This window comes from Rousettus aegyptiacus, unplaced genomic scaffold, assembly GCF_014176215.1.
Source record: "Rousettus aegyptiacus isolate mRouAeg1 unplaced genomic scaffold, mRouAeg1.p scaffold_m13_p_10, whole genome shotgun sequence".
Lineage (NCBI taxonomy): Eukaryota > Metazoa > Chordata > Mammalia > Chiroptera > Pteropodidae > Rousettus > Rousettus aegyptiacus.
In genome coordinates this window covers 99,593,736-99,616,488 of record NW_023416285.1, presented here as the reverse complement: position 1 = coordinate 99,616,488, position 22,753 = coordinate 99,593,736, and the positions used below count along the sequence as shown (strand labels likewise).

The following is a 22,753-nucleotide window of genomic DNA, read 5'->3' as shown; positions in this document are numbered from 1 at the left end:
TCTTGTGGAAATTTTGAAAATAACGACCACCCTACAGTCATGCCATCCTGAACATGCCACATCTCGTCGGATCTTGGAAGCTAAGCAGGGTCGGGTCTGGTTAATACTTGGAGGGGTGACTACTTAGGAAGACCAGGTGCTGTAGATATAAATAATAATAATAATAAATTACACTCCAGGGTATATCATTATAAAAAAATTTTTCCAGGGCCATTTCATGTAAATCTTGAGAATAACAAGAGTGCAACATGAAAACTGTTCTCTCCTGCCATCGCGTGGGCATTTTGAAAATTACTTCCAGGTGTATATCATCACGAAAATTTCCTGTTGTCATCTATTGATAATTTGGGGAATAAAACCTTAATATAGGTCATCATGAAACTTCCTTTCCTGCCCCACACTCATGTGCATCTGGAAATTACACGAGTGTAAGAAAAAAAAATTCTCTGCTCCCATCTGGTGGACATTTTTGGAATAACATCACAGTGAAGGTCAAATAAATTTATTGCTGCTATATCGTATATTCTTTAAAATTTCTGTGAGTCTTAGAAATGACATAGGAGACCCAATCATAAAAAATTGTTCTCCACTGCCATCTCATGGACATTTTAAAAATAATACCAAGGTCCATGTCATTGTAAAAATTTGTTTTCTGATGCCATCTTGTTAACATTTTAGAAATAACACACAAAAATAAGTTATCATAAATATTCATTCACTGCTGCAATCTGGTGGTAATTTTGGGAACAACACCACATCGCATGTCACAAACCATTATTTCTGCTGCGATCTCGTGCAGTTAGAAAATAGCACCTAAGGGCATGTCATTGACCAATTTTTTTCAGTGGCCATTTCATGTGTATACTGAGATAAATACAGGAGTGCCTGTCATGAAAATTATCCTCTGCTGCCATCTCACAGGCATTTTGAAACTAGCAGGCAAGTGAATATCATCATAATTTTCCTGCTTCACTCTGGTGGCCATTTTAGAAATAACACCTGGGTATAGGTCATCATGAAGATTCATTTTCTGCGCCTGTCTTTGGAATAGCACCAGAATGTAAGTAATAAAGTTATTTTGTGCTGCCATCTGGTGTATATTTTCGTAATAACACCCCAGTGTTTGCCATCATGAATTTTCATTCTCTGCTGCTATCTGGTGGGCAATTTAGAAAATAACCTCATGATGGTTTTGGTAAAAAAGCACAGCACATGTCATAAAGAATTATTTCAGCTGTTATATAGTGCGCATTTTGAAAATAATACCTAAGAGCATATCATTATAAAAAGTAATTATAAACGATTTTTCATATGCATTTTGGGAAAAACACAGGAGTTCATTTAATGACAAATTATTCTCTGCTGCCATCTTGTGGGTATTTTGAAAATAACAAGCAAGCATGTGTCATTAAAAATTTTTTCTGCTGCCATCCTGTGGGCATTTTGGGAATAGGACTCAAGTATATGCCATGAAAATATATTTTCTTCTCTCATCTACTTTGCATCTTGGAATACACCAGCGTGTAAGTAAATGTTATTATCTGCTGTCATCAGGTAGGCATTTAGGAATAACACCGAGTGTTTGACATCATGAATATTTGGTCTCTCCAATCATCTGATGGGCATTTTGTGCATGATAGAAGAGTGCCTGTTGGGCATGACATTATGAAATTTTTACCTCTGCCTTCATTTCATGTTTATTATTTCTGCATGAGATGACAGCAGAAATTATTTTAGACATGTAATATGGTGTTATTCCCCAAATTAACACAAAATGGCGGCAGAAATGAATATTCATGACCAGCTGCACTTGGATGTTATTCCCCAAATGCCCACAAGACGGCAGCGGAAAAATTTTATGATGGCATTCACCCTCGTGTTATCATCAGAATGTCAAAGAGATGGCAGCAGATAACAATTTTTAATAACTTGTACTCCGATTTTACTCCGAAGATTCACTCAAAAAAGCAGCAGAGAAAACTTATAACTTATAACGACATATACTGGGGTGTTATTTTTTAAATATACATGACATAGCAGTTAAATTTTTTCTTGACAGGCACTGGGGTGTCGTTCCCACAATGCCCACCAGATGGCAGTACAGAACGATTTTTCATGATAACAACACTCGGGTGTTATTCCAAAGATACCCACCAGATGGCAGCAGAGAATAATTTACTTTTACTTACGCTCCTGTGTCATTTACAAGATGCACAAAATTTGGGGGAAGAGGATGAATTTTCATGATGCCCTATAGTAAGGTTTTATTCCTAAAGTTTCCGCCAGATGCCAATGGAAAATATTTGTTGATGTATACACCTGGAAGTAATTTTCAAAATGCCCATGACATGGCAGCAGAGAATAATGTTCATGAGTTGCTCTCCTGTGTTCATCCCAAGATTCACCAGAAATGAGAGCAGAAGAAAAATTTTGTGCCATCATGCCCTTGGGTGTTAGTTTTAAAATACGCATGACGTAGCAGCAGAAATAACTTTTCATGACATGTACTGTGGTGTTATTTGCTAAATGTTCACTACATAGCAGCAGAAAATGACATTTAATCACTTACCCTCTAATGTTATTCCAGATGCACAGTAGATGAGAGCAGAAAATATATTTTCATGATGGCATACTCTCGGGTGATATCTCCAAAATATCCACATGACGGAGGCAGAAAATAAATTTTTTTAATGGCATACACTTGCTTGTTATTTAGAAAATGCCCACGGGATGGAAGCAAAGAATAACCTTTCATGACGCACATGCCTGTGTTTTTCCCAAAGTGCACACTAAAAGGACACAGACAACAATTTTTCATAAGAACATGCTTCCCGTTAGATATCACTTCCAAAATGCACAAGAGATACCAGTGAAAGTTATTCTTTATGACATGTACTGTGGTCTAATTCGTAATATACCCGCCAGATCGTAGCAGAGAATTTTCATGAAAACCTACGCACCCCATATGGCAGCAAAAAAAAGATTTTTTTAGTTCTTTCACTAATGTTATTTCAAGATGCACAGTAGATGAAAACAGAAGATATTTTCACGGTAGTAAACACTTGGGCGTTATTTGCCAAATGACCACAGGAAGGCAGCAGACAATAAATTTTTTGATGACATACAATAGCTACATATTTTTTAAATGACACGAAATGGCAGCAAATAAGTTTTCATGACATGCTATTATGTTTCTTCCAAGAGGCACATGAAATGACCACAAACACCAACCTTACGTAATGAGATGCCCTTAGGTATTATTTTCAAAACTCACACAAGAGAGCAGTGGAAATTAATCTTTATAACATGTGCTGTGGTCTTCTTCAAAATATCCCCCACCAGATTATAGGCAACAGGGTTATTTTTTTCTAAAATTCACCATATATATATGTGCATATATGTGTGGTAGATCGGGCAAAACAGACTCCATTCACATCAATTTCAAGCAGCAATTGGAGATCTCTGAAAAATGTCTCATTTCCAGCAAATGTGCAGGCTTCCCATGGCCTGCGAGATATATACGAATTGTTCAGTCATCTGCGGTGGGTGGCTACAGAACTTTGAGAAGCTCTCGCCGACACATTGGGCTGCTTGGGGTCCAAAGTACGTGCCATTGCTCTCTGTAGCCTCACGGCGGATTCAAGGCCAGCCACAGAGGGCCTGCCTGGGCATGCTTTGGCCCACCCCTGCATCGTCCCACATGCAACCATCCTTGTCGAGGAAAAGGTAAAGTGGCAGCCTCGAGCTGGTAAAAAGAGGTCACTTTCGGCAGACTGCAGACAGCTGTGGGTCTGAATTCTGATTCTGTCACTTATGACCTGTGTGATCACCTCTCTGAGGCTCAGTTTTCCATTTGAAATGCAAATAAAAATGCCATAATGATGAGCTCAGATACAAGGGTTAGACAGTGAGAGGCCTGTATTTCCTGCAAGATCTTTAGGCAACAGGGCCTTCTTTTTTCTAAAATCCACCATATATATGTGTGTATATATATGCATATATGTATATATGCAGGATTTGTACCCCGAACATTGAAGCTATTCACCGGCGATGGGAGAATTAACACTGTTTAGATCACAGAAATCCATAGGTGGTGCACAGATTCGATATATGATTCCTATGAAAATTCACAGAGTTTTTTGGGGAAAATGTACAAGCTGATCCACTTATATAAAATTTAAGTGACTGCGAAGAGCTGCAACGGTTCTCAAAAAGAAAATCAAATTTAGAGGCTCATATTTCCCAATTTATTTCTTAATCTAAAGCCACAGTGATTAAAACATAGTGATACTGGCATAAATAGATACAGATAGATCAATTAAACTGAATGGAAAGCCCCAAAATAAACACACCCATCTACAGTCAATTGATTTTTGATAAGGGCAGACAACATTAAAATGGCTAAAAAGGGGTCTTTTCAAAAATGGAGCCAGGGGAGTGGCCACCCACATGAGGAAAAATGAAATGGGATGCTAACCTCATATTACATGCAAATTTAATTCAAAATAAATCTACTGCTTAAATAGAGGAGGTAAAATGATAAACTCTCAAAGAAAACAGAGATAAATTTTCATGACCTCAAATTTACCCATGATTTCTTAGAAAAGACACCAAACAGAAACAAGTAAAGAAAAAATAAATAAATTTAATTTCCTCAAAATGAAAACCTAATGTGCACCAAAGAAGCTACCCAGAATGTGAAAAGACAGGCTACAGAATGGAAGGAAATAGTTGCACATTATATCTCTCATAAGTCTGTTATCCAGAACAAAGAACTTTTAAAACTCATCAACAGAAAACAAACAGGCAGATTTAAAAATGGACGAAGAACTTGATTTCATCCTTCTCCAGAAAAGACACATGATTTGACCAACAGGCACATGAAAAGATGTGAAACATCATCACTCGTGACAGGAATGACAACTAAAACTATTGTCTCTGATCATATGATCCTGAAACGCATTTCTTAATTTATATCAGCATTCAATTCCTTTAATCCAGTCAAATATTACAAACTAGTAACAGCAGTCGGAGACAAAAATATCCTACCACACGTTATATAGACAAACACAAAAGTTTCACAAATAGAGATCGAAACATAAACAGAATTACTTATGATTGTAGAAGACACCCTGATGTCTGACCAGTGAAAGGCTTCTTGTCGTGAGAGTTCTATAAAACATTTTCTGATTGAGAGTTTTCCCAATTCAGAGAATCCACAGTCTGACCATTAACGGTAGGATTTTAATAGAGACTCAAAGCAATAAGCCTTTTTACAACTTAACTAAAGAAGACAAAGGCTTTCTATTTTTATGGTGTTTACTTTTATGGCAAATGACAAAAAGACACTGAGAAAAAATGACCATCTCTAGAAGAGAAGTTTCAATAAACGAAAAGAGGAGTTGCTAAGTCCAAGCGAGGGGCTGAACAGGTAGTGCAGGGACATTGCCTCTCCCTCCGGGATATGGCTCTGGGAATTTTTCCTTTCTTCAGACTGCCCGATTTAGCCCCAGCAGAGGTGATAAGCCAAAACGGGTCTTTTCTAGCCTAGATGCCATCTTCGGCCAAAGCGAGACTTTCCTTCCCCACCCCTCTCTTTCCTTCCCGTCCTCCCTCTTCCTCACTCAAGTTCAGCCTGCCCTCCACCTCTTCAAGTGACTACTTTAACATTAATAAAACTTGTGCTTTCCTGCTTGCTGTTCATCTGGCCTTTGGATTCTTTCTTGTGGAATTAAGCAAGAATCTGGTCACGGGACCCACAGGACCTCCAGCTGTTCATCTTACCCAGGAATTCTTTCTCACAGAATAAGACGAGAACCTTTCCCGTGACACAGGTTATAGCTTCACCAATATTTGTTCATGACAGTCTAAGTATAGATGAGAGGAAAAGGACTCGTAGCACTTCTAAATTCTACCAAAGCCCACAGAAATAGATCAAGAAGGCTGATGGTCAACAAAAGCAATGTTTATTTCTGCCAGTGGAAGACCATGATCTCTCAGCTACAGAAGTTTCCAGGAGCAACCGGTAATCCAGCCATTAATTTTCCTGCCACCATAACAAGATGGAAGTTTTGTGGTTTTCTGAAATCCATTTAAGTGCATGGAAAAAGGCAGAACCTGGGACCTAAGGAAGACGACAAAATCTTCAAACCCATCCAGTTAGCTGTCAGCCTAGATGCAGGCTGGAATCAAGGTAGAAGTAACTCCCTCTGTTACACGTCGACTAATAGACCAAATAGCTTTAGTTCCTGTGTAACATGAAGCAAAAACCAGATACACGCACGTTCAGTACTCCTCACCCTCACCATTCTACGCCACAGAATTAAAATTAAAAAAAAAAAAAAAGAAATTTCCTCACCAAACCATGTCCTCTGCTGTGTCCTCTGAAGACAGACAGCCCCTCTCCCCACACGTGGCACTCCTGTCCAGATTTGGGGCATTTGGATTTGGGACACTTCTCACTTTCTCTTTTCACCGGGTCCGTGGTGCAGCTCCCAGGGGCTGCTGAGATACCAGGACCGCCTCACACAATGGCGCCATGGAGGCCTCAAGAAGCTTCCTCCGGCTTCCGGAAAAGGCAGAGCATACACAATGTGGGCTCACGCTAGATCACATGAGTGTGATATGGGGTGGGGTGTCCACGCATGCTCACGCAGGGGTCACATGGTGGTCCACACGGGATGGAGACTACGCCCCGAGCACCCAGAGGACCGGGTCTGGAGTAAGGCCAACCCAACTCTACGCTGATTGGTGAATTGCCCCAGGACCAACCCCTCGGCTCCTGCTCACCATCTCTCAACACCACCCTCAACCTCACACTGGCCCCACCCTCCAACACCCATACCTTGCACCTTTTCGAGGCCAAGCGGCCGATAGCTGATGGTGAGAAGGCACGGATTAGACCCATGTTGCGTGGGCCGCGTGCCTGGGAGGAATACTCCGGCACACGGGCAACCAGTCTGTCACATTTTCAGAATATCTATAGTTGTTCCTCTGCCAAATCATTCTCTTCTAATTAAGATTGCTGCATTTAAAAATATGAGCAACTGGGAGAAATGTGAATTTACTTTTCATGACATTTTATTTCTCTTATGCTTAATTACAGAGTCCCTTGACTTGGCAACACCTAATTGAAAAATCATTAGTGGAGAACCACAGGCAGCGCCTGAAGAGGCGTCACGGGGAACCACCGCGGGAGAGTAGAGCCCGCGCCGCGAATGTCAGGAGGACCACACGATCGCAGCGGCCCGTCCTGAGAAGCAGCCACCGCATCGCCATCACCACTGCCACCGCCACTGCCGCGTGCATACCGGAGAGATGTGGGACATTGGATGTGGGACATGAATTTATTGCAAAAACCACTTTGGGTTTATGAATATGATTTCTGATGAAACCAGATTGGAAAATTTTCATCATCTATGTAAGGAGCTGCTGTGTTTTTATAAAATAATATTTAATGTAAAGCCCACCAGATGGTAGCAGGAAATAAATTTTAATGATATCATACACTTGGGTGTTATTTTCAAAATACCCACGAGATGGCAGCAGAGGAAAACTCTTCATAATAACGTGCCCTGGGCGTAATTTTCAAAAGAAACATGAAAAAGCAGCAGAAATAACTTTATGAGCAGCCCTGTCATGTTATTCCCAAATTTCCCACCAGATGGCAGCAGAGAATGACTATTCATAATGACCTACACTTGAAGACCTATATACAAGTGTTATTCCCAAAATGAACAGAGGATAACGAAAAATGTTTCACGACTTAACCTCTGGTGCTATTTCCAAAATGCACACCAGATGGCAGCAGAGGATAATGAATAACGTTTCATATACCTAAACTCTGGTGTCATTCCAAAAATGCACACGAGATGGCAGCATAGAAGAGCGTTTCCCTGCCGTAAGGGCTCTGACCACCATTCAAATAAGAGTCCAGACCCTTGGTACTTAGTTCACTTTGAAATAACTCCTGTCCTTTATATATCGCTTCTCACCTACTGCTTCTGTTTGTCAGATGAAGAAATAATTATTATATGTTTTTTACAAGTATTTAAACTGAAGATAGATTCTGACACAATTCTGAGTCCAGGACACCACATTCACACAGAATCTTGGACACAGTAATCCAAATAGTCTTTGGAGATTTGAGTTGAATCTTGGTCATTCTATTTGAAGAAACTCTGCACATAACTTAGTGGTCCAGCTTGCCATATACTCAATCAAGCTGGTTTTTGTTGTGGGACTTGGACAGGCAGCTGGGGATAGGGACAGCTGGGGAGGAAGAAAGTGGCCCAGCCCATCACTCGAGTACAACCGGCACCAGCTTCTTATAACGACGACTTCCCCACTTCTACTCCCTGCCGTCCTCTGGCCTTTTCAGTCTGTTCTTGTTTAAGCCAGAGCACCGGCCTGCTCTAGCCCATGTTCCCTTCCTCTGAGGTCTCAACCTCCCCCTCCTCCGTTCTCGATCACCTCAGGCCTTGCAGGAGCCAGAGCACCAGGGACACCCACCGTGCTCCCATTGTGGGTCCCAAGGCTGTAAGCTTCTCCTCGCTGGCCAGTCCTCTGGGTCCTCCCAACACACCCCTGGTAGCAGCAATGAGGTAAAACTGGAATCCGACTCGTACAGTCTGCTCATTTTCCCTGAGTAACAGAAAAAGCAGACTCTACCCATACAACATATTTTGCATTTACATTCTCATCCCATTTTTGTTCCTTTAAGAAACACATTTTCTTGGGGTCTTTTATACCGAGGTGTATTCTGCAAAGCAAAATTTCAGTAATGAGATTTCTTTCAGTTAGATTTAATTTTGTGCACAAAGATGTGTCCTTGAAGAATGCTGTGTGCTAAACGAGGCGAGCGGTCTGCCGTTTCTCTGAAGTCTGGGGAGCGAAGGGCAGAGCACACCTGACGTCACTGGTGCTTTCGTGGCGAGCTCGGTTTTCCCGCCTTTACCTCCAGACTCAAGGGTGGGGAACGAAGGCGACACAGACCTCACACTACAAAACGTCCGCGCTGCAAACCCAGGTTCTTACAGGAGCCAAAACTGAGGGGCCAGGATGAAATATGGGGGGATAGCAAGTAGCTAGAAGAAACTATCGTGTGTCTGGAGCAGCCCGCCTCCTCCAACTACCGGAAGCGAGCACCAGCTGGAGCCGGTCTCTGTCTGGGCTGGTGGTCAGCAGAAGCAGTACTGGCCTGGGGGCTGGAGCGGTGGCCATGGCACCATCTGCCAGGTGTCCGTGGGGCCAGCTCCCAGGCCTGAGCTGAGGTCAAACCATTAATTGTATATTTACTATGTCAGACAATGTGTTTAGTGCTTTGGATGACTACATTCTCTCCTATTTTATTTTATTTTATTTTATTTTTTTAAACCACTTTTATGAAAGTACGGTTGACCTACAAAAAGCTATACCTCATTAATGTATGCAACTTGATGAGTTTGGAGAGCTCACCTGTAAACCATCCCCACCCATATATCCGTCCACCTACAAAAGTTTCCTCGTAGCCTCTTTATTTATCATTATTATTATCATCATTATTTGTGTGTGTGGTGAGAACCATAAAATTCATCCCCTTAGCAGATGTCAAGTGTACAACGCAGTATTGTTAGCTTTATGAGCCACGATGTAAAGTAGACCCAGAATTTATTCATCTCACATAACTGAAACTTTCTACCCCCAATAACACATTGTGCATTACCAGCGAGACCAAGCCCAAGCCGCCAGCACTACAGCAGCAGCCGCTCGCCCCAGGTTTCCAGACCCTGCTCAACCACAGAGCAGAGGGGAGGGGAGGGGCGGTGTGCTGGGGGGCCACTCGGAGCCCATGAGAGCTGGGAACTAAGGAAACCCTCGCTTCCTGACTTCCTCTTTTCTGCTGGCTGTCGGCTCTGTTCCTTACAGGGTCTGTTCCCGTTCCCACCTGGTGGGGAGTGCAGTTTCCCCGTGGGCTGCAGCTTCCTCCTCCGCCTTCCAGGCTCTAGCTTCTCCGGGAGTCCGAGGGCCTCACGGGCCGACATCGTCGTTGTGCTGTTTGACGCTGATTCTTGGACCGACACTGAAGGGCCATTGACAGGTACTTGAACACTGGATTCCTAGACAAGGCACACGGGCGAGTTCTTCAGGGGCCTCCGAATCCGGCGCCCTGCTCGGCCTGCCCCAGCCCCCCTCCGCTCTCGCGTCCCCTGCTCGGCCCGCCCCAGCCCCCCTCCGCTCTCGCGTCCCCTGCTCGGCCCGCCCCAGCCCCCCTCCGCTCTCGCGTCCCCTGCTCGGCCCGCCCCAGCCCCCCTCCGCTCTCGCGTCCCCTGCTCGGCCCGCCCCAGCCCCCCTCCGCTCTCGCGTCCCGCGGTGTGCTCTGTGGGCGAGCGCTGCTGGATTTTCTCACTCAGAAATTAGCTTCTCGTGTTGGCATTAACGTGATGGCACAAGCCCAGCTACTTCTCGCTTTGCTCGCTTGGCCCACTGGGAACGTGTGTTCTCATCGAAGCAGAAGTGATAGTGGACTCCGCTCACGGGCCTTTCTGCCTGCCCTGCCGTTGTTACACAGTCCGCGTGCACGTCGGGACGGTCCACTAGCTTGTGACCTCATTCGATGTGCACTAGAATATGGGTCTCCAGTGTTCCTTTTATGCAGACACCCGGCGATTCTCATAGAGCCAGAGATTCTGGTTTTCAGAAAGGGGCTGAGGAAAGCCGCGGCCCCTCCTCAGCCCGCAGCTCCTGCTCCAGCGGTTCCCACTGTCCTCCTGCTTCCATGGATGGGTCATTACAGCTCCCGAGAGGCCTTTCTGCTGACTTAGTAGGGGGACCACTCCCTGCTTCTCTGCCCTCAGCTCTGGACCCTCACTATCAGTCGTGGCTTCTTCTGTGCTGTCCTACATGAAATACTGTTTGTAGCTGCGATCGATCATTATACAGTGATCTCCTGATTCATGCCTCCCTGCGCCGTGCCCCTCCTCATGGGACATTGCCACCCCTTCCATCGAGGACTGAGTTTATCCCTCTGCCGGCTTGCGTGTGGGCTGGCCTCGTGCTTGCTCTGACCAATAGCGTGTGGTAGAAGTGACCTCACACATGTTTAAAAATCTTGGATTCACGAGGCCTGACAGCGTCCGCTTTTGCCCTATGGGTGCACCAACCGAGACTCCATGCAGTGAGGAAGCCTGAGACGGAAGCGCATCTGGAGAGAGGGTCAGACAACCCAGCTAGCTGATCTGCCAGCTGAGTGCACCTCTCTGAAAAATAATACATTGTTATTCTAATCCCCTAAGTTTTAGTGCGGTGGATTGCTGCAAAAAGATAGGCAAACGGAAGAAAAAGTAGCAATGGAAGCACAAAACAATAGACAATTTCAACAGAAAGTGCTACTAAAAGTGCAAAGCGATAGAAAAATGTAACAGAAATTAGCATTGCTCTAACGAAATCCCAAATGCATGGCATTGTCTTCAGGGCCAGGCAGCAGGTGAATGGGGGAAGCGGCAGAGAGCAGACAGCGTGAGCGGGAAAAGGGAGGAGGAAGTTGCTCCCGGAGACTAGAGACTTTTGCCTGCGGTAACCTGGAAGGTAGAAAGGTCACCTAATGAACTTGCTGACGTCACTAAACTGATTCCCAAGTAGAACTGGAAAGTAACAATTACCTTCTTCCAACTGCTTGGTAGGGCGCCACAGGAGAGAGAGAAAAAATGGTCACAAACCCTAGCAGCTTAAAAAACACAAAGTTATTATTTTTATATTTCTGCCAAAAATCCAGAGACAGTAAAAATTGAAACTGAATCAGTAACATAGTGGTCAGTAAGGGTCAATTGGGCACAGAGGAAGAACTCACCGCCTGGGAGGATTCAGGCCCAGTGTCTGCCCAGAGAGCACGAAGCCACGGCCCAGCTTACGGGGCTGCTGTGTTGCCTGTACAGTGATGAGTTATTGGAATGGGGGTCGGTTAAAGATGATTACTTTACACCATTGAGGAAGATGACTGAAATATCCTTTATGATTTTCAGGAGCATTCACAAGAAATAATTAAGCTTTGCTTATGTTCATGAAATAAGCTGGATTTATTTTGCTTTATGTGGCTTGTGGCTTTGTCTGCTTGGGGGATTGTCAGGCCCGATCTCCATTTCGTTTTATTCCAGCCGTTCTGTAGGTCCGAGGTCTCACACAGCTCACGGCGCAGAGCCAGGGCGCCGGCAGGGCCGCGTCCCCACCCACCAGCCCCAGGGGCAGAACTATGTCCCTGCTCATTCCGGGTGTTTGTAAAATCAAGCTCCTCGCGGTTGTAGGACTGCCCCCCACTTCCTCGATGCTGTGAGCTGAGAGGTGTCCCCTCCTCCAGAAGCCACCCTCACCCCTCGCTTCCCTCCCTCAGTCTTCAAAGACGGCAGAGGTCACGTGAGTCCTTCTCGCTCTTTGACTGTCTCTAGCCACAGCCAGGGAGGTTCTCAGCTTCGGAGGACCCGCGTGGGTGGGTCTGGCCCACCTGGAGAAACCGGGCCCTCATCACACTGGTGAGTCCCTTCCGCGGTGCAGGGTGGAATGCTCACTGGTGTCCAGGGTGATCACGTGGACATCTTCGTGCAGCGTTACTTTGCCCCCTGCAGAAATGAATTAAAGAAGGAAGTTACAGTTTACAACAGAATTTCGAGGAAATGTAGAGGACTCAGGATAGTGTTTAATGTAAGAAATAGTCTCGAGATACAATGTGAATCAAGGAGACACTGTAAAACCCCTGGTTAAGATGCCTGAAGGATTCCGGGCAGTGACTTGGAGACTCCCCCTGACAGACAAAGTGGAAGGGGCGTCTAAGGGACTGAAGGGCCTCAAATGCAGTGTCGACTTGGATTAAAAGAAATAGAGACAGTTCAAAAAAAAAAAAAAAAAAAACCACGCCTCTGGGCCTTCAGCCTTCTGTGGGCTGGGAACGCTCCTTGGCTGCAGACAGGAGCCATGTCTTCTGGAAGAGGAAGGACTCGGTGGCAGGGCCAGGAGCCAAGGAGAGCAATAGAAACACCGGGAGCCGAGCTGAGCCGGAACCAAGGAGTGCTGCCTGGCCCTGGGGTCAAGGGAGCTGGTGACCGCCCAGGTGCACTTCAGGCCCCTGTGGTCCCGTAAACCTTCCCTTCTGAAAGCAGCACCTCCCTCCCCTCGCCTCATGAAGTGGGAGTGTTCGTCGCTGTCTCACAGGTTGGGCAGCTGAGAATGAGGAGGGCGCACTTGGGCTCGGGCAGGTGCCGGGGACCCCAGAGACAGCAAGCGAGCAGGGCCCGGGGTGTCCAGGGGCACCCTGGCAGGAGGGCGGCAAAAGGAGGGGGCGGCAAAAGCCTACAGCACCCGGCCTTCCCAGGCGGTCTCCCATCCAAGTACTGACCGGGCCTGACCCTGCTTAGCTTCCGAGGTCAGACGAGATCGGACGCTTTCAGGGTGGTGTGGCCGTAGTGGACAAAACGCGTAGCCTGGCACCCCAAGAGCTGAGCCTGGGCTCCCGAGAGGCCCGCGCCTGCGGCGCAACTACTGGGGGCCGGTGGGGGGAGGTTGCGGGTGGGGGGGGCGGTTCCGCCCGCGAGGCGACGGCCAGCCAGCGCCAGCCGAGCTATGGCACCGCGGGCCTTGGCCGGTTCCCGGCAGTGCGGGAGGGCTGGGTGGCGGCTCCTGCACCCCGGGACTGCCAGGCCCCGGACGGCCCGCTTCCCGTCTTGGCTGCTCGGCAGGACCCCGGCCCGGGCGTGGACCACCAATCTCTTGGCCACCTGGGCACCTAAGCAGGTGCGGCCCTGACAAGTCGCGTCCCAGCCAAGACCCAGACCCACCCCTTCCCTGCGCTCCCCGCCGTGGCCGAGCCCGACCTGCCCAAAACCACGCGAAGACACCGGCGACTCCACCAGGCAACGCTTTGGCCGGAGACCTCGCCCTCCGCCCAGCGCCCTCCGCCCTTGGGGCGCGGCCCCGCGGAGCCCGGGAAGGGCGGGGCCCGGGGCGGAGAGAGGAAACAGCGCAGCGCCGGCTGCGGGCGAGCAGGTGCAGGCGGCGGCGGCGCGGGGCGCATGGACGGTCGTGCAGCCCTTGGGCTTGGGCGCCTGCCCGGGACCCCCGACACAGCAAGAGAGCAGGGCCGGGGGCGTCTGGGGGCACCCTGGGGGGAGGGCGGGGCAAAAAGCCTACAACACCCGGTATTCCCAGGCGGTCTCCCATCCAAGTACTGACCAGGCCCGACCCTGCTTAGCTTCCGAGATCAGACGAGATCGGGCGCGTTCAGGGTGGTGTGGCCGTAGACGCGAGAACCTGTCGCCTGCCGCCCCAAGAACCTGAACCTGGCCTCCCGGGCGCCGGAGACGCCCGCGGCTGCAGTGTACCTCCCGGGGGATTTTCAGGGGTTCCGCCGGCGAAACGGCGGCCAGCGAGCGGCAGCCGCGCTGAGGCACCGGGGCCCAAGCTGTGCCCGGCGGGGCGGAGCTCTGGGTCTGCGCCTCGCAGCCCGCGGCTGCCGGAGCGCCGGGCCCCCCGCCTCCCCGGTCCCCGCCGCTTGGCAGAAGCCCGGCCCGGGCGTGGCCCCCCATCCTCGCGGCCGCCTGGGCACCTAAGCAGGTGCGGCCCTGCCAAGTCCCGGCCCCGGCCCTGAGCCAGACCCACCCTCCCCTGCGCTCCCCGCCCGACCTGCCCAAAACCGCACGGAGCCACCGGCGACACTACCAGGCAACGCTCCGCCCGAGGCCTCCCGCTCCGCCCAGGGCCCCCCGCGCTTGAGGCGCGGCCCCGCGGAGCCCAGGAGGGCAGGACCCGGAGCTTTCAGAGGAAACAGCCCACGGCTGGCTGCAGGCGAGGGCAGGCGAGGGCGCCGGGCGCGCGGCCGTGCTGGTAGCCCTTGGGCTCGGGCGGCTGCCCGGGGGGCCCCCGAAACAGCGAGCAAGCAGGGCTTGGGGGCGTCCGGAGGCACCCTGGCTGGAGGGCGGCAAAAGGAGGGGGCGGCAAAAGCCTACAGCACCCAGTACTCCCAGGCGGTCTCCCATCCAAGTACTGACCAGGCCCGACCCTGCTTAGCTTCCGAGATCAGACAAGATCGGGCGCGTTCAGGGTGGTGTGGCCGTAGACGCGAGAACCTCTCGCCTGCCGCCCCAAGAGCTTGAGCGGCCTCCTGGACGCCGGAGACGCCTGCACCTGCAGCGCACCTCCTGCGGGGGGGCAAGGATTCCGTCGGTGAGGCATTGGCCGGTTTGCAGCCCTGCGGGAGGTCTGGGTGAGCGCTCTCTCATCCCGGGACTGGCCAGCAAAGAAATAACTTCTCACGATGACATACACTCATCAGTTATTCCCAGGATACACACTGGATGGCAACAAATAATAAATTTTCATGATAACATACATTCGTGTGTTACTTCAGTGATGCCCAGGATGACAGCGCAGAATAACTTTTTCTGAAGATACGCGCTTGAATGCTATACCCAAAATGTCCACCAGATCGCAGCAGAAAAGGCTTTTTTCTTAATTGTACTCAAATATTATTCCCAAGACGCACACTACATGGTGGCCGAAAATGAATTTTCATGATGCCCGACAATCCGATGTTATTCCTAAAATTCCCACCAGATGGCGGCAGAAAATAAATTTTTCTAATGACATACGCCAGGGTGTTATCTTCAAAATGCACACGATATGGCAGCAGGGAATAATTTTTCATGAAATGCGGTCATGTGTTATTCCCAATATTCACACAAAATGGGAGAAGATAAAAAATTCTAAACATGCCCTTTAGTGTTATTTTTTATATTCACACAAGACTGAAGCAGAAATAAGTTTTCATGATGTGCACTGTGGTGTTACTCCCAAAATGCAGACCACATTGCAGCAGAGAATGAATGTTCATGGTGACCTACACTCGGGTGTTCTTCCTAAAAAGCCCACTCGATGGAATCAGAGAGAATTTTTTTACTTCCATTCTGAAGTTATTCCAAGATGCAAAGTAGATGAGAGCAGAAAATATATTATCACGGTGGCATACACTGGGCTGTTATTCCAAAAAATTCCACAGGATGGCAGCATAAAATTAATTTTTATGATGACATATACCAGTTTGTAATTTTCAAAAGGGCAGGAAGTGGCAGCAGAAGACAGTTTTTCATGCCATGCACTTCCCTGATTTTCCCAAGATGCACATGAAATAGCCACGGACAGTAACTTTTCACAACGACATGCCCTTATGTATCATTTTCAAAATGCACAAGAGATAGCAGTTGAAATTATTCATGACATGTGCTATGGTCTTCTTTATAAAATGCCCACCAGATGGCAGCAGAGAATGACTATTCATGATAATATACACACGAGAGTTCTTCCCAAAATGCACACAAGACAGCAGCAGAGAACGAATTTTTTTCTGACATACACTCTGGTGTTTTTTCCAAAATACCCATGCGATTTCAACAAAGAATAACTTTTTATGAGGGCAGATAATAAATTTTCACAGTGTCATACTCTTGTGTGTATTCACCAGATCGCAGCTGAAAATAAAATTTTATGATGACATATACTTGGATGTTATTTTCAAAATGCCCACGAGATAGTAAACAGAGCATAATTTCATGACATGCACTCGTGTGTTTTTTCCTGAGATGTACACATAATGACAGCAGAGAAAAAATTTTCATAAAGACATACCTTGGGGTGTTATTTTCAAAATGCACACAAGATAATTGTGGAAATGTTTCCATGACCTGCATTGTAACCTTATTCCCAAAATATCCACCGGATGGCAGCAGAGACTACCTCTTAATTACATGCGCTCTGGTGTTATACCAAAGCAATGAGATGAGGGCAGAAAATAAATTTTCATGATGACCTACATTCGGATGTTATTCTCAAAATGCCAAACAGAAGGCAGCAGAAATTAAATTTTTATGATGATATACACTTGCATGTTCTCTGCTGCCATCTGGTGGAAAATTTGGGAGAAGGAATAATCATGATGACCTACACTTGACAACATCTACTCGGTGGTTATTCCAAAAATGCGCACGAAATGGCAGCAGAGGATGACGAATAACTTTTCATGACCTACACATGCCTCATCTAATGTATTCCTTCCATTTGCCAAATGAGGCAGGAAATGTATTATCTCCGTGTTATAGTTATTTAAACTGAAGACTAATTCTAGCTCTGTTCTGAGTCCAGGATCCTACATTAACACAGGATCCTGGACAAATAGAGGAATCCAAATAGTCCTTGACACTTTGGTTTGAATCTCGGTCATTCTCTTTGAAGAAAATATGCACATAACCTAATGGTCCAGCTTGCCATGAACTCGCCCAAGCTGGTTTTTGTACTAGGACTTGGACAGGCAGCTAGGGGACAGGTAGAGAGGGAGAAGGTGGCCTGGCCTCCCACCAGGTTCCCATAAGAACAACTTCTCCACCTCTGCTCCCTGCTGTCCTCTGACCTTCTGAAATCTGTTCTTTTTCAGTCCAGAGCACTGGTCTGCCTTTGCCCATGTTCCCTTCCTACTGACAAGAACTTCTTGGCTGCTCAGAATGGAGTCAAGGGTGGCAGCTTCCCTGTGGGGGAGTCCCTGAATCCCAGACACGCACGGAGCGGACTTCTGGCTTTGCCACTTACTGGATGTGTGACTTTAGGTAAAACTCTGTCTCCTCATCTGGCAGATGGGGATAACCGCTTCCTCTCGGAAGGGCTGTGCAAGACCTCTTCCCCCTGCTGGTTCTCCTCTCATTGTTCCAGGGTTTCCCTCTGCCAGGACAAGGAAGGGATGGGGACAGAGCTGATCCGCAGCTTCCCTAAGATCTGACCCCACCCAGTGTCTTCATCTCCCCCAGCCCAGCTGCCTCAGGGTACTGTGCAGAGGAGTCTCATGGGTTATCGATCCTGCTGTGTCAGCTAGGACTTTTTGACTGCAAAGAACTAGGCATACATGCTGAAATAATATGAATTAATAATTTTTAAATAGTAGAAATAAATTAATACTTGCAAGAGGCAAGTTTAAGTAGTTGGTTTGGACCTGGCAGGTTCAGGGTCTCATACTCTCGCAGTAGGACCTGGTCCCTCTCCACCCCTCCATCCTGCTAAAGCGCCTTTGGGTGGTCCCCCTCACAGACACAGTCCCTCCATGAACCAGGACCTCTGGCCACTCCAGGCTGACAGCCACTCACCGACTATTCTCCTTCCCTTAGTCTCCATGAAAAGTCGTGGTTTTAAATGCTTTTGGCCTGGCTTTGGTTGCATTCTCATTCTTGAACCCCTCGGAGCACCCAGGAGATAGCACGTGGTGTTGGCTAGATGTGGGCCCGGCCCTGAGCAGCTGTCTGGTGGAAATAGGGGGAATGAGGCACTGGCCTTGGGCGTGAGGACAGATGCTGGGTCAGGGAGCGCAGCAGACTGCACGTCGCTGCACAGCTGTGGGGTCCCAAGCCCACGGAGGGAAGGGCCCGCGGGGTCAGTGCTCTGGCCCCCGCGTGGTGCTCTTGCTGTCCTCCGGCAATGGCAAGAAGCTCCTCCGCTTCCTGAGAAAGCAGCACTGATGCTGCTGCTGGTGAACTCGAAGCTCCTGCCTTGGGTTTCGGGTCCTTGCAGCTTAGAGACGCGCGCGGAAGAGCTTGTGTGCCCTCAGGGGACACACTGACCTCGCCTGTGTCCCTGGGAGGTGGAAGCCCAGGATCGAGAAAAGAAACTATTTGTACACAGGTCCATGGAATAGAAAGAACTAAAAAGGAGAGAGAATTGTTCAAATTATTTAATATTGTGGAATAATATTTTCAAACCAACTTAACTTTTATAGTTATCTTCGGTTATCCAAACTAACTAGTTGTCAAACTTCCATAAAAATGTTGCTTTTAAAAGGCTGCTTTTACAGTTAAGTACTCACAGCGCAAACATGTTTTGTACTCACACAGTATTTCTAGGCATCTACGGAAACACAACCCTGAAATTCTCTTACTCCTGTACTCCAAGTTCGCAAGAATGGCCCTTCCAGACACATGGCACCAGATGAAATCTTATCTCTGGTGTCTGCCTTCCTTTCAATAGCTTGGCAATAATGTATCTACTGTAAACATTCTCTCCATGAAACTTCAACAAGTGGGTAACGAATTTCTTATTTCATCAGTGGAAATATTTTTCTTTTTATGCCTTGAAGGTAGAATCCGAAGAAGCACTTTATCTTGGACCACACATTTAAGAGGAAGTGTCAGGTTATTTATTTATTTATTTTTATGCCTGCAGCACCTGGTCTTCCTAGGTGGTCTGCCATCCAAGTACTAACCAGGCCCGACCCTGCTTAGCTTCCGAGATTAGATGGGCTCAGGCGAGTTCAGGGTGACGTGGCCGTGGACAGAAGTGACTGTTTTAAACAAAGGTTTACATGAGACAAACAGGTACAGTAGCTACGTTGTAGGTGATAGACATCTCAAAGTGATTGTTTTATGTGCAATGCACAATAGGTGGTCCTTTCATGCCCTGCTCTCTGTATCGTGTGTACGTGATACATCAGCGTTGATGCCGACCTGCATGCACTTTACAGAAAGGACAACAACAACTACTTTCCTTGAGTTTTAGTCCCAACACCACCTATAAAGACCATCAGTTTTATGGCCTGATGGTCTTAGTAACTTACATTTGCTATGTCTGGGTGCTCTAAATAAGTGACTCTGTGTGTACACACTACACTAAACACCCGTCCATTTACTCCTTGGTTCACTGAGACATAAATTTGGTATTTGCTGTTTGCCAGACACATACAGAAAAGAGTTAAGATGGTGCCAGTGCCCTTGAGGACATCACAGACTCAGCGTAGAGACAGACACATAAACAAGTAACTTTAACACATTAGTTAAGTTATGTCATAGGCTCATCGAAGGCATATTCTTCCTGCACAGATGGCACCAGCTCACCGTTTTGTAATTTCACAGGTGTTTCTTGTCATCCACTCTTCTAAGATATCTAGTTAAATTGTGTTGTATTATAATAAGAATCAATTCACAGATTAATTTGACACACACATTAGAAGGCATCTTATGATAAATTTTTTTGGGTTAGAAAATTTTGAATAATATCATATATTGATTATAATCATTATAAACTTCTAATAACAAATACTTTTTTAAAAATCCTCCAAGTACAGGCCAACTGCACCATTTTCCTTTTTTCCAGATGTCAAGAAGCATGAGACAACACTGGATTCCTTGGTGTTATTCCGTCCCATTAAACACTCAATAACTCGTCTTCCTATATTTGCAAAAATATGCTTGTCTGAGGAATCATGGCTCTTCTTCCCAGATAGGGAATGCGGCAACATGGGGAGAGACGTGAGTCCAAATAGCTTCTGATTTCTCAGAGAACCATTAACAGATAGTTTATGAAGTAGCATAATAACCCAAATATTACATACCATATTTGGAGGTATAGACCATATATGAGGCCACAGAACAAGTCTCAATAGATTTAAAAATATAGATATGCTGTAAATTATCTTTTCTGTTTGTAATAGGATGAAGTAGAAATCAAAATCAAAAATTAAAAAAGAATAATTACAAAATTGTGGAAATTGTACAATACACTTTAAACCAACACTTTTAAATGAATCAAAAAAGAAATCACAAGGGAAAGTAGAAAGGTTCAGAGAAGAGTAAAGCAAAAATAACTCATGGAACACAGTGAAAATGGTGTTGGGGAAAATGTAGAGCTATAAATGCTTATGTTATAAAACAAACAAAAACCCTTGACTCAAGAACCTGGCTTTACAACTTAAGAAATTAGAAAGAGAACAAACTAAATGCATAGCTACCAAAAGGAAGAAAATAATAAAGGTTAAAACAGAGAAGGACAAAATAGAGAATAGATGAAAACAATAGAGAAAATACATGAAACCAAATATTGGTTCTTAGAAAAACTCGAGAAAATTAACACAAGTATAGTTCAGTGGGCTAAGAAAAAAGTATAGACATTACCATAAAGTCTGCAGTAATGAATAAGATTATGAGGATACTATAAGTAATTGTGTGCCAAGAAATTGGATAACCGTCTCAGACATCCTAACTGATTCTATGAGATCAGTATAATCCTGATACCAAAGTCAGACAAAGCCACTGTATGGACTATATTCCCTGTGCTGTATACATACTACATCCCCGAGGCTCATTATTTATAACTGGAAGCTGTTACCTCTTATGGTTACTAGATTTATTGCAGTGATCATATTACAAGGTATAGAAACGTCAAACTACCTTGTTTCACACTTGAAACTATTATAATATTGTATGCCAACTATACTTAAATAAAATTTTTAAACAAGGAAAACTATAGACCATCCCCTATGAACATTGATGCAAAAAAGAAAAAAATAACTCTCACCAAAATACTAGGAAACAGAATTGAGTAGCATAATAAAAGGATTTTATACCCTCACCAAGTGAAATTTATTCCTGGAATGCAAGGATGGGTCAATATTAAAAAACTGATCAACATAACATTGCTGAAAAAAAATCGCATCATCTCAATTGATGCAGAAAAAACTTTGACAAAATTCAAACCCTTTTATAATTAAAAAACAAAACAAAACTCTACCAAACAAGAATGAAAGAAAACTACCTATGCATAATAAAACCGCGTGTGAAAAATCCATGCGAACATCATGCTCAAGACTGGTAGCGTTTCCAATGTAATAAACGATCTCTTCATAGGACGAAGGCTGATTATAATCAGTGAGACGCACAATGCCTGGCATGTTTTTAAAAAGGAAGACATGTAAGTGATACGAGAAATAGAAAAATCTGTTCACTCACGAACAGTTGAGGGAGCATTAACAATGTCCATGTATCACCAGACTGCTGAGCTAGCAACTTCTAAGAGTCACGTAGAAAACAAATGTCAGATCAGCTAGACAGATTGCTTTTTATTTATAATAAATATTGGTAATGTCAAGCTGTATCAATTCTATTATCATACCATAATAATGATTAAATCGCTTCTATCTCCAGGTATGGTCTATGGAACATATGCTCATCTGAAATTTTTCTATTTCTTATGATCATACTTAGGCATAAGAAAAACTTTTAAAGTTCTTAAGTCTACATCGAGTTATTAAGCTATAGAAAGATGATGTGTAAAATTTGTTACATTGTAATAACTGCTCAGATGTCTCTTCCTCATTTTGGGCCAAGAACTATAATCTTCTAAAATTATTTCTGAGGAGAATATGTCCTTAACTAGCCAGAGGGAAACAACTGTAAAGGCATATTACCCTGACGGCAGCCATGAACCTTACAATTTAAATTAAATGAAATTGAAGATTCGGTCTATCAGTTGCACTTGGCCGTGTCAGGTGCTGGATCGCCACGTGTTGGGGAGGGCCATGCGCTGAGTGGAGCAGAACCCACATCGCTGTCGCGGAGTGTCCTCGGGGCCCTGACTGCTGTGAGGAGGAGCCCCCAAACACAGAGGAGGCGGAGAGGTGGGGAAGGCGGCGGGGAGGGGACTGCGCTCGCTGACGGGTCCTCTGCGCGAGGCTACGCCCCCCTTCAAAACCAGTTCCATCACACTGTTCGGGAAGAAGCAGATGAATGGTTTTCTCTTTCAGACTCTGAAGGAAATGTTGCTTGCCCTGTGCTGAGCTCAATCAAAAAACTTGGTTACGATGCCTGTGTCTCACATTCAAGATATAGTCCAATAAGACTCAAACTGACAGTTTTCATTTATCTTAAATAACTAATTTGAACTAACAACTAATGAAAGTACAAGGAATCTAGTTATAACAGAAGACTAT

The 22,753-nt window shown here is 46.0% G+C and overlaps 1 long non-coding RNA gene, 2 other non-coding genes and 2 pseudogenes across 3 annotated transcripts; all 5 read right to left on the bottom strand.

The window, feature by feature from the left end:
* Window positions 1-12,034: 12,034 nt before the first annotated feature.
* On the bottom strand, window positions 12,035-13,918 carry LOC118608377. The gene is made up of 2 exons (XR_004952998.1): window positions 13,839-13,918; window positions 12,035-12,590 (listed from the first exon to the last, which is right to left on the bottom strand). It is a non-coding gene; the product is annotated as an uncharacterized LOC118608377 (long non-coding RNA).
* LOC118608735 lies at window positions 13,315-13,433 on the bottom strand (annotated as a pseudogene).
* A 229-nt stretch (window positions 13,919-14,147) lies between the features above and the next one.
* On the bottom strand, window positions 14,148-14,266 carry LOC118608894. The gene has a single exon (XR_004953219.1). It is a non-coding gene; the product is annotated as a 5S ribosomal RNA (ribosomal RNA).
* A 696-nt stretch (window positions 14,267-14,962) lies between these two features.
* On the bottom strand, window positions 14,963-15,081 carry LOC118608790. Its single transcript, XR_004953181.1, has one exon. It is a non-coding gene; the product is annotated as a 5S ribosomal RNA (ribosomal RNA).
* Window positions 15,082-19,206: 4,125 nt separating this feature from the next.
* Window positions 19,207-19,325, bottom strand: LOC118609040 (annotated as a pseudogene).
* Between the last annotated feature and the right edge of the window lie 3,428 nt (window positions 19,326-22,753).